A 15,075-nucleotide genomic window follows, 5' to 3' on the forward strand; every position below is an offset into this window, starting at 1 on the left:
TAATCCCAGCTACTCGGGAGGTTGAGGCAGGAGAATTGCTTGAACCCGGGAGGCAGAGATTGCAGTGAGCTGATCGCGCCACTGCACTCCAGCCTGGAAACAGAGCAAGACTCTGTATGGGGGGAAAAAATTAAGAGGGCGTGGTGGTGGGCGTTTGTAATCCCAGCTACTCCAGAGGCTGAGGCAGGAGAATCGCTTGAACCCAGGAGGCGGGGGGTGCAGTGAGCTAAGAGTCTTCCATTGCACTCCAGCCTGGGCGACAGAGGGAGACTTCGTCTCAAAAAAATAAATAAATAAAAATTAGGCCGGGCGCCGTGGCTCAGGCCTGTAATCCCAACACTTTGGGACACTAAGGCAGGTGGATCACAAGGTCAAGAGAGAGGGGACCATCCTGACCAACATAGTGAAACCCCGTATCTACTAAAAATACAAAAATTAGCTGGGTGTGCTTGGTGTGCCTATTAGTCCCAGCTACTCTGGAGGGTGAGGCAGGAGAATCGCTTGAACAGGGGAGGCAGAGGTTGTCGTGAGCCAAGATCGCGCCACTGCACTCCAGCCTGGGCAACAGAGCGAGACTCCGTCTCTAAATAGATAAATAAAGTGAAAACTGTAACTCTTACATCAGACGAAAACTGACAGGGGGGCCGGATTTGGTGTGCAGGCTGTAGTTTGCCAATCTCTAGCCTAAGTAGTCCAGAGTGTAAGGGAGTAAATTCAAGATATGTTCAAGAAGGTAGGTCATGGCCGGGCACGGTGGCTCATGCCTGTAATCCAGCACTTTGAGAGGCCGATGCAGGCAGATCACTTGAGGCCAGGAGTTTGAAACCAGCCTGTCCAAGATGGTGAAACCGCATCTCTACTAAAAATACAAAAATTAGCTGGGCATGGTGCGCCTATAATCCCAGCTACTCAGGAGTCTTAGGTGGGAGAATCTCATGAACCCAGGAGACGCAGGTTGCAGCGAGTCTAGATTGTACCGCTGTACTCCAGCCTGGGTAACAGAGTGAGACTCTGTGTCAAAAAAAAAAAAAAAAGGTAGGTCACAACGAAATAATGGTGGCACTGAATGTCAGGCTTTTTTTTTTTTTCCCGAGACGGAGTCTCACCCTGTTGCCTAGGCTGGAGTGCAGTGGCGCAACCTTGGCTTACTACAACCACCGCCTCCCGGGTTCAAGTGATTCTCCTGCCTCAGACTCCTGAGTAGCTGGGATTATAGGCGCTCCCCATCATGCCTAGCTAATTTTTGTATTTTTAGTGAAGATGGGATTTCACCAGATTGTGCAGGCTGGTCTCGAACTCCTGACCTCAGGTTATCTAGCCACCTTGGCCTCCCAAAGTGCTGGGATTACAGGCATGAGCCACCGCGCCCAGCCAGTCCACACAACTTTTAAAAAAAATTTCCTGACAGCAATAACGTCATGGTCCACACAGCTTAATAAGTGTTTTGGCTCACTGCAACCTCCGCCTCCTGTGTTCAAGCGATTCTCCTGCCTCAGCCTCCAGAGTAGCTGGGACTATGGGCACACCACCATGCCCGGCTAATTTTTGCATTTTTAGTAGAGGCACGGTTTCACTATGTTGATCAGGCTGGTCTTGAACTCCTGACCTCATGATTCGTCCCCGCTTGGTCTCCCAAAGTGCTGGGATTACAGGCGTGAGCCACTGTGCCTGGCCAGGCTAATTGTTTTTAACTTATTTCTCTGACAGTGGGACACTATTGAAGTTTTTTTTAATTTTTTTTGGGGGGGGGGTTGGTGGGTTTTTGTTTTTTTGAGACTGAGTCTTGCTCTGTTGCCAAGGCTGGAGTGCAGTGGCGCGATCTCGGCTCACTGCAAGCTCCGCCTCCTGCGTTCACGCTGTTCTGCCTCAGCCTCCAGAGTAACTGGGACTACAGGTGCCCGCCGCCATGCCCGGCTAATTTTTTTTTTTTTTTTTTTTTTTTTGTATTTTTAGTAGAGACAGGGTTTCACTGTGTTAGCCAGGATGGTCCCTCTCTCCTGACTTGTGATCCGCCCGCCTCAGCCTCCTGAAGTGCTGGTATTACAGGCTTGAGCCACTGTGCCCAGCCTGAAGTTTTTTTTTAAGTAGGAGAGTAGTTCTCTTGTGTTGTAAATTAATTTGGTGATAAGGTATAAGATGAATTTAAAATGGAAGAACGGAACTGAAGGTAGCAATTACATGACTGCAACTCCAAATTACTGGCAATTTCCCTTATCAAAAGAAGTATTGCGGGAAAAACTGCCTTTTATAATACATTTTTAAAAATTCAAACCCACTGCATCCTAATTCATAGGGTTTTGTTTTGTTTTGTATTTTGAGACGGAGTCTCGCTCTGGTGCCCAGGCTGATGCAGTGATGTGATCTTGGCTCACGGCAACCTCCACCTTCTGAGTTCAAGTGATTCTCCCACCTCAGCCTCCCTTATAGCTGGGATTACAGGCCTGCGCTACCACACCTGCCTAATTTTTGTATTTTTAGTAGAGACAAGGTTTTGCCATGTTGCCCAGGCTGGTCTTGAACTCCTAGTCTCAAGTAATCCGCCTGCCTCAGCCTCCCACAGTGCTGGGATAACAGGTGTGAGCCACCGTGCCAGCCTAATTCACTGTTATTTACACACATACTGCCATTGCTTATTTACTTCCCTGTGTCTTCTTTGCTAAACATATTTCAAGGGATTTCATGTTAATGTAGCTCTGAAAATGGCTTCTCTCTCAAAAGATCACAAATAATTTGTAATCAGGTTTATCCATGCATTTAGATGTTATCTCAACCATTAGCCAGTGGAACCCAAGTTGAACCAGATTCCTTTTTCAAATTCACTAAGAAGTTCAGTTTGTATAGGGGCAAAATCTAGATTCAAACATATTATGAGCCAGAGGTTTTGGCAAAAGAATCTGCAGCCTGAATTGGCAGAAACTAGAAAATATTTGGCAAGTATTAGATCCTGTTTCAAAAGTTGAATCCTTAGGTGAGTGTCGTGGCTTGTGCCTATAGTCTCAGCTACACTGGAGACTGAAGTGGGAGGATGTGCTTGAGCCCAGGAGGTCCAGGCTGCAGTGACCCATAATGTAACCAGGACCTCCAGCCTGGGTGACACAGCAAGACGCTGTCTCAAAAGAAAAAAAAAAGTTTAATCTAACAATCTAACAATTGCCTAAGAGGAAAGAAATTACTAGGACAATTGAAAAAAATTTGTAAAAGGGATGTAGAAGCATTCTGTCAGTTATAGCATCCATGTTCTCCCTGATATTTTTCTGAGGATTGAATTTATTTATTTTTGAGACAGAGTCTCACTCTGTAACTCAGGCTGGAGTGCAGTAGTGGTATCACAGGTCACTGCAGTCTTGACTTCTGGGGTTCAATCGATCTTCCTGTAAGGACTGAATTTAAATATATGTCCAGAGTCACAAATTGCAAAAGAGAACTTTATAGACTGACTTGAGCAATTAAAAAAATTGTTAATCGATGGTGAGAAAAGTTCTATTTTATTAAGGGGGCTTTCTAACAAGATAACAACTTAGAAGTTGTTAGTTTTGTATTAGGAAGTCAAAGGGAAAGGGTGCAGAATGGTAAAAATGTCTCTTGGGTATAGGGAATAAAAACTGGGCCGGGTGCAGTGGTTCACGCCTGTAATCCCAACACTTTGGGAGGCTGAGGCAGGTGGATCACCTGAGGTCAGGAGTTCAAGACCAGCCTGGCCAACAGGGCAAAACCCCATCTCTACTAAAAATACAAAAATTAGTTGGACGTGGTGGCAGGCACCTGTAATCCCAGCTACTTGGGAGGCTGAGGCAGAAGAATTGCTTGAACCTGGGAGGCAGAGGTTGCAGTGAGCCAAGATCATGCCATTGCATTTCAGCCTGGGCAACAAGAGCGAAATTCTGTCTCAAAAAAAAAAAAAAAAAAGGCCATAAACCTTAAAAGAGATATTATGACCCAGCTTAATATAAACATCACTAGGAGCCACTTGTGGTCCAAGCTACTTGAGAGGCTGAGGTGGGAGGATTGCTTGAGCCCAAGAGTTCAAGTCCAGCCTGAGCAATGTAGGGAGACCCTGTCTTTGAAAAAATAAGTTGTTGGTTTTTTTTGGTTTTTTTTTTTTTTTTTTTTTTTTTTGAGATGGAGTCTTGCTCTGTCGCCCAGGCTGGAATGCAGTGGCGCAATCTCAGCTCATGGGAACCTCTACCTCCTGGGTTCAAGCAATTCTCCTGCCTCAGCCTCCCGAGTAGCTGGGATTACAGGCAACTGCCACCACGTCCGGCTAATTTTTTATTTTTATTATTTTAGTAGAGACGGGGTTTCACCATGTTGGCCAGGCTGGTCTTGAACTCCTGACCTCAGGTGGTCTGCCTGCCTCAGCCTCCCAAAGTGCTGGGATTACAGACGTGAGCCACTGTGCCCGGCAAATAAAATCATTTTTTAAATTACTTATGTTTTAGGCCATGCATGGTGGCTCATGCCTGTAATCCCAACATTTTGGGAGGTGAAGGTGGGAGGATGGCTTGAGGCCAGGAGTTCAAAACCTGCCTGGGTGGCCGCGAACAGTGATTCACACCTGTAATCCCAGCACTTTGGGAGGCCGAGGCAGGTAGATCATCTGAAGTCAGGAGTTCAAGAACAGCCTGGTCAACATGGTGAAACCCCATATTTACTAAAAATACAAAAATTAGCTGGGTGTGGTGGTACATGCCTGCAGTCCCAGCTATTTGTGAGGCTGAGGCAGGAGAATCGCTTGCACCCAGGAGGCAGAGGTTGCAGTGAGCCAAGAATGCATCACTGTACTCCAGCCGGGATGACAGAGCGAGACTCTGTCTCAAAACAAAAACAGAAACAGGCTGGGTGTGGTGGCTCACGCCTGTAATTGCAGCACTTGGGGAGGCTGAGGTGGGCAGATCACGAGGTCAGGTGCATCCTGGCTAACACGGTGAAACCCCGTCTCCACTAAAAATACAAAAAATTAGCTGGGCGTGGTGGCAGCACCTGTAGTCCCAGCTACTCGGGAGGCTGAGGCAGGGGAATGGTGTGGAACCAGGAGGCGGAGCTTGCAGTGAGCTGAGATGGTGCCACTGCACTCCAGCCTGGGCTACAGAGCAAGACTGTCTCAAAAGAAAACAAAAACAGGAACAAAAACAAAAACCTGGCCGGGCGCGGTGACTCACGCCTATAATCCCAGCACTTTGGGAGGCCGAGGTGGGCGGATCACCTGAAGTCAGGAGTTCGAGACCAGCCTGGCCAACATGGTGAAACTCCGTCTCTACTAAAAATACAAAAATTAGCTGGGTGCGGTGGCAGGTGCCTGTAATCCCAGCTACTCGGGAGGCTGGGGCAGGAGAATCGCTTGAATCTGGGAGGCAGAGGTTGCAGTGAGCCAAGATGGTGCCACTGCACTCCAGCCTGGGCGACAAAGCGAGACTTCCTCTCAAAAACAAAACAAAAAAACAAAAACAAAAACCTGCCTGGGCAACATAGCCAGATCCTGTCTCTGAAAAAAAAAATTATCTGATGCCATTATTATCTTCTCAACAATGTTGAAGCATAGCCTACTGGGGCCGGAGGCAGTGGCTCAGGCCTGTAATCCCACCACTTTGGGAGGCCTAGGCGGGCAGATCACCTGAGGTCAGGAGTTCGAGAGCAGCCTGGCCAACATGGTGAAACTCTGTCTTTACTAGAAAGACAAAATTAGCCAGGCATGGTAGTGTGCACCTGTAATCCCAGCTACTTGGGTGGCTGAGGCAGGAGAATCGCTGGAACTCAGGAGGTGGAGGATGCAGTGAGCAGAGATCATGCCATTGCACTTCAGCCTGGGCAACAAGAGTGAAACTCTGTCTCAAAAAAAAAAAAAAAAAAAGCATAGCCTATTCATTTGGTTTGGAGAAAGTTTTACAAAGAGTACTGTTGGCCGGGCGCGGTGGCTCAAGCCTGTAATCCCAGCACTTTGGGAGGCCGAGACGGGCGGATCACAAGGTCAGGAGATCGAGACCATCCTGGCGAACACGGTGAAACCCCGTCTCTACTAAAAAGTACAAAAAAGGCCGGGCGCGGTGGCTCAAGCCTGTAATCCCAGCACTTTGGGAGGCCGAGACGGGCGGATCACAAGGTCAGGAGATCGAGACCATCCTGGTTAACACGGTGAAACCCCGTCTCTACTAAAAAATACAAAAAACTAGCCAGGCGAGGTGGCAGGCGCCTGTAGTCCCAGCTACTTGGGAGGCTGAGCTAGGAGAACGGCGTAAACCCAGGAGGCGGAGCTTGCAGTGAGCTGAGATCTGGCCACTGCACTCCAGCCTGGGCAACAGAGCTAGACTCCGTCTCAAAAAATAAATAAATAAATAAAAATAAATAAAGAGTACAAAAAAAGAAAACTAGCCGGGCGAGGTGGCGGGCGCCTGTAGTCCTAGCTACTCGGGAGGCTGAGGCAGGAGAATGGCGTGAACCCAGGAGGCGGAGCTTGCAGTGAGCCGAGATCTGGCCACTGCACTCCAGCCTACGCAACAGAGCGAGACTCCGTCTCAAAAAAAAACAAAACAAAACAAAACAAAAAACAAACAAAGAGTACTGTATTTTGTGCTGAGTAGTTTTCTGGTGTCCTTTTTTTTTTTATGTGGTTATTTTTGATACAATATCTCTCTGTCGCCCAAGCCAAAGTACAGGGGCATGATCGTGGCCCATTGCAGCCTCAATCTTCTAGGCTCAAGTGATCTTCCCACTTCAGCCTCCTGAGTTGCTTGGGCTACAGCAGTGAGCCATCATGCCTGACTGAATTTTCTTATATTCTGAGGTTTTTTTTTTTTTGTTATTGTTGTCGTTCAAACAAAATGTCTCAGGTATTTATTACTGAACCAGCCTACTAGTGCACAGCATATCAACAAAGAAAAAACATTACCCAAGAAAACATATCCGACTGTCCAGATATTTTCAGCTTGATGTGGTAAGATCATAGTGACCTTGATACAGCAGAAATGTGTGCTGTCTCATGTGCAATTCTTTATATTCCTTAGTTCTTCTCCTCTAATGTCTCCTCTTGGAGTAGTACCTGATTTTATTTTAAGTTTTCTTCCAAATCCAATGGGGAGTGGGATGATTTTGCTTTTGTTTCTTGGCCAGGAATCACTTAATTAAAGTCTCTTGAGAAGACATGGCCAGAAACAGAGTCAACCACACTCAATACAATGGCAGAGAAAAGACAGGGAGCTCATACTCTGAGTTTTGGTTTGCACTACCAGTGTGTCTTGGGCCGGCATCAACATGAACATCTTTACAGGAAAGAAGAGTCTTTTAAAAGCTATTTACACGCCGGGCCCTGTGGCTCATGCCTGTAATCCCAGCACTTTGGGAGACCAAGGTGGGTGGATCACAAGGTCAGGAGTTTGAGACCAGCCTGGCCAATATGGTAAAACCCTGTCTGTACTAAAAATAGAAAAATTAACCGGGCGTGGTGACAGGCGCCTGTAGTCCCAGCTACTCGGGAGGCGGAGACAGGAGAACCGCTTGAACCTGGGAGGCAGAGGTTTCAGTGAGCCAAGATTGCACCACTGCACTCCAGCCTGGGCAACAGAGTGAGAGTCTGTCTCAAAAAAAGCTAAAAAGGTATTTACCTGTAAAAATGACATGCATTGAAGTATTTTTAAAATGGTGGCCGGGCGCAGTGGCTCACACCTGTAATTCCAGCCTTTGGAGGCTGAGGTGGGCAGATCACAAGGTCAGGAGATCGAGATCATCCTGGCTAACATGGTGAAACCTTGTCTCTACTAAAAATACAAGAAATTATGCCAGGTGCGGTGGCTCATGCCTGTAATCCCAGCACTTTGGGAGGCTGAGGCGGGCAGATCGCAAGATCAGGAGATTGAGACCATCCTGGCTAACACAGTGAAACCCCATCTCTACTAAAAATACAAAAAAAAAAAAAAAAATTAGCTGGGCGTGGTGGTGGGTGCCTGTAGTCCCAGCTACTCGGGAGGCTAAGGCAGGAGAATGGTGTGAGGCCGGGAGCAGAGCTTGCAATGAGCCAAGATCGTGCCACTGCACTCCAGCCTGGGCAACAGAACAAGACTCCGTCTCAAAAAACAACAACAAAAGAAATTAGCTGGGCATGGTGGCCCGTGCCTGTAGTCCCAGCTACTGGGGAGGCTGAGGCAGGAGAATCACTTGAACCCAGAAGGCGGAGGTTGCATTGAGCCGAGATCGCACCACTGCACTCTAGCCTGGGCAGCAGAGCAAGACTCCATCTCAAAAATAAATAAACAAAAAATATAAAAAATAAAAATATAAATTGTCTCCTGCTGGTCACGGTGGCTCATGCCTGTAAACCCGTTACTTTGGGAGACTGAGGTGGGTGGATCACTTGAGGTCAGGAGTTCGAGACAGCCTGGCCAACAGGGCAAAACCCGTCTTTCCTAAAAATACAAAAATTAGGCCAGGTGCGGTGGCTCATGCCTATAATCCCAGCCCTTTGGGAGGCCGAGGCAGGTGGATCATGAGGTTAGGAGTTCAAGACCAGCCTGGGCAAGATGGTAAAAACTCGTCTCTACTAAAAATACAAAAATTAGCCAGGCACGGTGGCAGGTGCCTGGAATCCCAGCTACTCAGGAGGCTGAGACAGGAGAATTGCTTGGACCCAGGCAGCAGAGGTTGCAGTGAGCCAAGATTGCGCCATTGCACTCCAGCCTGGGCGATAGAGGAGTAAAACTCCATCTCAAAAAAAAAAAAAAAAAAAAATTAGCTGGGCGTGGTGATACACGCCTGTAGTTCCAGCTACTTGGAAGGCTAAGGCAGAAGAATTGCTTGAACCCAGAGGTGCAGGTTGCAGTGAGTTGAGATCGTGCCACTGCACTCTCAGCCTGGGACACAGATCAGGACTCTGTCTCCAAAAAAAAAAAAAAAAAAGTTCTTCTACCCCTACGTCCCCAACCTCCAGGCTGGGGCAATCCCAGGCTGTGGATAGATACTGGTCCATGGCCTATTAGGAAAGGAGCCACACAGCAAGAGAAGAGCGCTGTGTGAGCCAGCATTACTGCCTGAGCTCTCCCTCTTATCAGATCAGTGATGGCATTAGATCCTCATAGGAGTGCGAACCCTATTGAGAACTGCACATTCCAGGGATCTAGGTTGCGCTCACCTTATGAGAATCTTTATTTTTTTTTTTGATACAGGATCTCTGTCACCCCGGGTGGAGTGCAGTGGTGTGATGTTCGCTCACAGCAACCTCTGCCTCCCGGGTTCAAGCGATTCTCCTGCCTCAGCCTCCTGAGTAGCTGGGATTACAGGTGCTTGCCACCGCACCTGGCTATTTATTTATTTATTTTGAGACGGAGTTTCGGTCTGTCGCCCAGGCTGGAGTGCAGTGGTGTGATCTCAGCTCACTGCAAGTTCCACCTCCCAGGTTCAGGCCATTCTCCTTCCTCAGCCTCCCAAGCAGCTGGGACTACAGGCGCCTGCCACCACGCCCTTCTAATTTTTGTATTTTTAGTAGAGACGGGGTTTCACCGTGTTAGCCAGGATGGTCTCGATCTCCTGACTTTGTGATCCGCCTGCCTCAGCCTCCCAAAGTGCTGGGATTACAGGCATGAGCCAACGCGCCCTGCTGTGCCCAGCAAATTTTTGTATTTTTAGTGGAGACAGGGTTTTGTGATGTTGGCCAGGCTGGTGTTGAACTCCTAACCTCAGGTGATCCACCAGCCTCAGCCTCCCAAAGTGCTAGGATGACAGGAGTGAGCCACTGTGCGTGGCCACTTACGAGAATCTAATGCTTGATGGAACAGTTTCATTCCAAAACTATTCCCTCACCATGGAAAAACTTGTCTTGCACAAAACCCATTTCTGGTGCCAAAAACATTGAGGACCACTGTTCTACCCCAAACATCACCTTATATTATGTTTATATTATAGAAAATAAGACCCCTGAGTGGGCAGGGTGGCTCATTCCTGTAATCCCAGTACTTGGGGGGCCAAGACGGGAGGATTGCTTGAACCCAGGAGTTTGAGACCAACCTGGACAACATAGGGAGAGCCTGTCACTACGAAAATAAAAAATTAGCCAGATGCGGTATATGGTGATGCTGGGATTACAGGCATGAGTTACTGTGCATGGCCTAATGGACACATTTCTTGAGTGAGAGCACTGCTGTCATACTTTTCTCACTATTCTCAGTCCCTGGCACATAGTAGTTGCTCAACAATGTTTGTTAAATATATTAATAATTTAGCTGTGGCTGGGCGCGGTGGCTCAAGCCTGTAATCCCAGCACTTTGGGAGGCTGAGACGGGTGGATCACGAGGTCAGGAGATCGAGACCATCCTGGCTAACACGGTGAAACCCCGTCTCTACTAAAAATACAAAAAAAAAAAAACTAGCCGAGCGAGGTGGCGGGCGCCTGTAGTCCCAGCTACTCGGGAGGCTGAGGCAGGAGAATGGCTTAAACCCGGGAGGTGGAGCTTGCAGTGAGCTGAGATCCGGCCACTGCACTCCAGCCTGGGCGACAGAGCGAGACTCTGTCTCAAAAAAAAAAAAAAAATAATAATAATAATAATTTAGCTGTAATGGAGAAAAACTATGGACAAACCAGTCATGGTAGTTTAGGCAAGAGATTACACCCAGAACTAAAGCAGTGGCAGTAGGAATGGACAGATAAAGCTAACCCAGAATTTTAATGTATTTCTAACCTTGAAGACCAGTTAGAAAAGGAGTCAGAGAAGGAGGTTTCTAGTTTGGGAGACTGGGTGAAATTTGACACCATTAGCTGAGACTGAAAGGGACAGATGGAGGAGTAGAAATATGATTTAATATTGTTTATATTTAGTAGTTGAGGAAAGGGATTTTTTTGTGGCTTGTTTAGGAATGGGATGTTTTATCATGTTTGATGGGTGAGAAAAGAAGCCAGTGGAAAGAGAGGAGGGGTTGATGAAGACAGGGTAACAGGGAGAACAAGGTCTGGTATGAGGCAGGAGAGGATAAAAGCCAAAGGAAAAAGAGAAGGCATGGGAAGAGGGAAGGAGATGAAAGTAAGTCTAAGGGAAGGGCTTTTAAACTTGATTCTGGCGCTTGCACTCTCTCTCTCTTGCTCTGTGTGTATCTGTGTGTATACACACAAAGAATATACACACACACACACACACATATACACACACACACATATATATATACATACACACATTTTGTTTTGAGACACAGCCTCCGTTGCTCAGCCTGGAGTGTAGTGATGTGATTATAGCTCACTGCAGCCTTGACCTCCCCAGGCTCAGGTGATCCTCCCACCTCAGTCTCCCAAGTAGCTGATACTACAGGTGTGCACTACCACTCCCAGCTAATTTAAAAAAGTATTTTGGGCCGGGCGCGGTGGCTCACGCCTGTAATCCCAGCACTTTGGGAGGCCGAGGCGGGCGGATCACAAGGTCAGGAGATCGAGACCACGGTGAAACCCCGTCTCTACTAAAAATACAAAAAATTAGCCGGGCGCGGTTGTGGGCGCCTGTAGTCCCAGCTACTCGGGAGGCTGAGGCAGGAGAATGGCGTGAACCCGGGAGGCGGAGCTTGCAGTGAGCCGAGATCGCGCCACTGCACTCCAGCCTGGGCTGGGCGACAGAGCGAGACTCCGTCTCAAAAAAAAAAAAAAAAAAAAAAAAAAAAAAAAAAAAAGTATTTTGGGGGCCGGGCGCGGTGGCTCAAGCCTGTAATCCCAGCACTTTGGGAGGCCGAGACGGGCGGATCACAAGGTCAGGAGATCGAGACCATCCTGGCTAACACGGTGAAACCCCGTCTCTACTAAAAAATACAAAAACCTAGCCGGGCGAGGTGGCGGGCGCCTGTAGTCCCAGCTACTCAGGAGGCTGAGGCAGGAGAATGGCGTGAACCCGGGAGGCGGAGCTTGCAGTGAGCTGAGATCCGGCCACTGCACTCCAGGCTGGGCGACAAAGCAAGACTCTGTCTCAACAACAACAACAACAACAAAAAAAAAAAGTATTTTGTAGAGATGGGGTTTTGCCACGTTGCTCAGGCTGGTCTCGAACTCCTAGGTTCAAGTGATCCATCCATCTTGGCCTCCCAAAGTGCTGGGATTACAGGCTTGAGCCACCATGACTGCCCGCTCAATATATATTTGTTGAATGAATGAATTAGGTGCCAGATCCATGACAGAAATATTTTTTACAGCAGAGGACCTCAGATCACTTAAGCTTTCTGTTTGCAGGTTTGTTAGGTACTACAACATGGAAATTAATATCTAACTCCCATGTAGTATCTAACTTGTGAAATCTTGTTGTGCTTCCATCTCTATAGACGTGTCCTTCTTCTGGAGGTTGCAGGGAGCCAAGATCATGACACTGCACTTCAGTCTGGGCAATAGATCCAAACCTTGTCTCAATTAAAACAACAATAATAATAAATTAAAAAAAAAAGTGTCCCCCTTCAAGCACAGGATGATCTTTTCTGCGTGTGTTCCCAGCTCGATGCAACCTCTGCCTATCACATTCAAGCGATTCTTCTGCTCAGCCTGGGATTATAGGCATGTGCCACCACGCCCGGCTAATTTTTTGTATTTTTAGTAGAGACGGGGTTTTGCCATGTTGGTCAGGCTGGTCTCGAACTCCTGACCTCAGGTGATCCGCCCACCTCAGCCTCCCAAAATGCTGGGATTACAGTGTGAGCCACAGTGCCTGGCCATCTGTGTGTGTTCTTAATGTCATTGTCTCCGGCCTTTTCCAGGAGTATGAATTTGCAGTTTATTCCCTTAATCTTTCCATTTTGTCTACAAATATGCTTAGGTGTTCCATTCTAAAAAGCAAGACAAAACAAATCTTTCCTCAGGCCTCCTTTTTATGCTGTGGTCTGTTAAACTTTTTCCACATTTCTAAGATTACTCCACAAACTATTCTCACTAAAGGTACTTCTTTGCTATTCATTCATTGGTTCACACTCCCCCAAGCTACCAAAATGGATACACTGCAAGCCACTCAATTGTCAAATTCAAAGGACCTTTTTTTCAGGCTGGGCACAGTGGCCCATGCCTATAATCCTGTTATTTTGGGTGGGCAGATTGCCTGAGCCCAGGAGTTCACGATCAGCCTGGGCAACATCGTGAAAACCTGTCTCTACCAAAAAAACCCCCAAAAAACCAAACCCAAAATTAGCCATGTGGCCTGGCACAGTGGCTCACGCTTGTAATCTCAGCACTTTGGGAGGCCAAGGTGGGCAGATCACCTGAGGTCAGGAGTTTGAGACCAGCCTGACCAACATGGTGAATGTCTCTACTAAAAATAGAAAAATTATCTGGGTGTGGTGGCGGGCCCCTGTAGTCCCAGCTACTTGGAAGGCTGAGACAGGAGAATTGCTTGAACCTGGGAGGCAGAGGTTGTAGTGAGCCGAGATCGTGTCACTGCACTCCAGCACTCCAGCCTGGGCAACACAGTGAGACTCTGTTTCAAAAAAAAAAATTAGCTGGGCGTGGTGTCTTGTGTCTGTAATCCCAGCTACCTGGGAGGCTGAGGATCACAGAATCGCTTGAAACTGGGAGGTGGAGATTGCAATGAGCTGAGATCACATCACTGCACTCCAGCCTGGGCAACAGAGTGAGACTCCATTTCACACACACACACACACACACACACACACACACACACACACACACAACAATTAGCCATGTGTGGTGTAGTCCTAGCTACTTAGGAGGCTGAGGTGGGTGGATCACTTGAGCCCAGGAGGTCAAGGTGAAAATGAGCTGAGATCACACCATGTACTCCAGTTCGGGTGACAGAGACACTGTGTCAGGAAAAAAAAAAAGGCCTTTTGTTTTCAGTCTCTGTTCTTTTTTTTGAGACAGAGTTTAGCTCTTGTTGCCCAGGCTGGAGTGCAATGGCTTACTGCGTCCTCCGCCTCCTGGGTTCTGGGTTCAAGCAATTCTTCTGTCTCAGCCTCCTGTGTAGATGGGATTACAGGTGTGTGCCACCATGCTCAGCTAATTGTTGTACTTTTTTTTTTTTAGACGGAGTCTTACTCTCACCCAGGCTGGAGTGCAGTGGCACGATCTCGGCTCACTGCAAGCTCCGCCTCCCGGGTTCACGCCATTCTCCTGCTTCAGCCTCCCGAGTAGCTGGGACTACAGGTGCCCGCCACCTCGCCCGGCTAGTTTTTTGTATTTTTAGTAGAGACAGGGTTTCACCGTGTAAGCCAGGATGGTCTCGATCTCCTGACCTCGTGATCCACCCGCCTCGGCCTCCCAAAGTGCTGGGATTACAGGTGTGAGCCACTGCGCCCGGCAATTGTTGTATTTTTAGTAGAGATGAGGTTTCACCATGTTGGCCAGGCTGATCTTGGACTCCTGACCTCAAGTGATCTACCCACCTCGGCCTCCCAAAGTGCTGGGATTATAGTCATGAGCCACTGCGCCCGACCTGTTCTTGATCTCTTTGAAGTGTTACCACAGAGGGGTCCCTATTCAGACCCCAAGAGGGGGTTCCTGGGCCTCAAGCAAGAAAGAATTCAGACACCTCCGGATGGTAAAGTGAAAACAAGTTTATTAGGAAAGTAAAGAAATAAAAGAATGGCTATTCCATAGCCAGAGCAGCCCCGAGGGCTACTGGTTGACTACTTTTATGATTATTTATTGATTATATACTAAACAAGGGGTGGATTATTTATGAGCTTTCTGGGAAAGGCATGGCAATTCCCGGAACTGATGGCTCTTCCCCTTTTTAGACTTATTGGATAATTTCTTGACTTTGCCATGACATCTGTAAACCTTCATGGTGCTGGTGGGAGTGTCTTTTGGTGTGCTAATGAATTATAAGCATATAATGAGCAGTGAGGATGACGAGGGGTCGCTTTTCGTCGCCATCTTGGTTTTGGTGGTCTTTGGCTGGCTTCTTTACCACATGCTGGTTTTATCAGCAAAGTCTTTGTGACCTGTACCTTGGGCTGTAGGAATTGAAGAAATTTCTTCACATTCCTGTGACGTAGAATGCCTGATATCCTGGTAATGCAGCCCAGGAGGTCTCAGCCTCATTTTACCCTGCTCTAATTCAAGATAGAGTTGCTCTGGTTCAAAGGCCTCTGACCTAAGTGTTTGACATAGTTGACCAGTCATTC

Source organism: Macaca mulatta, chromosome 11, assembly GCF_049350105.2.
Source record: "Macaca mulatta isolate MMU2019108-1 chromosome 11, T2T-MMU8v2.0, whole genome shotgun sequence".
NCBI classification, from domain to species: domain Eukaryota; kingdom Metazoa; phylum Chordata; class Mammalia; order Primates; family Cercopithecidae; genus Macaca; species Macaca mulatta.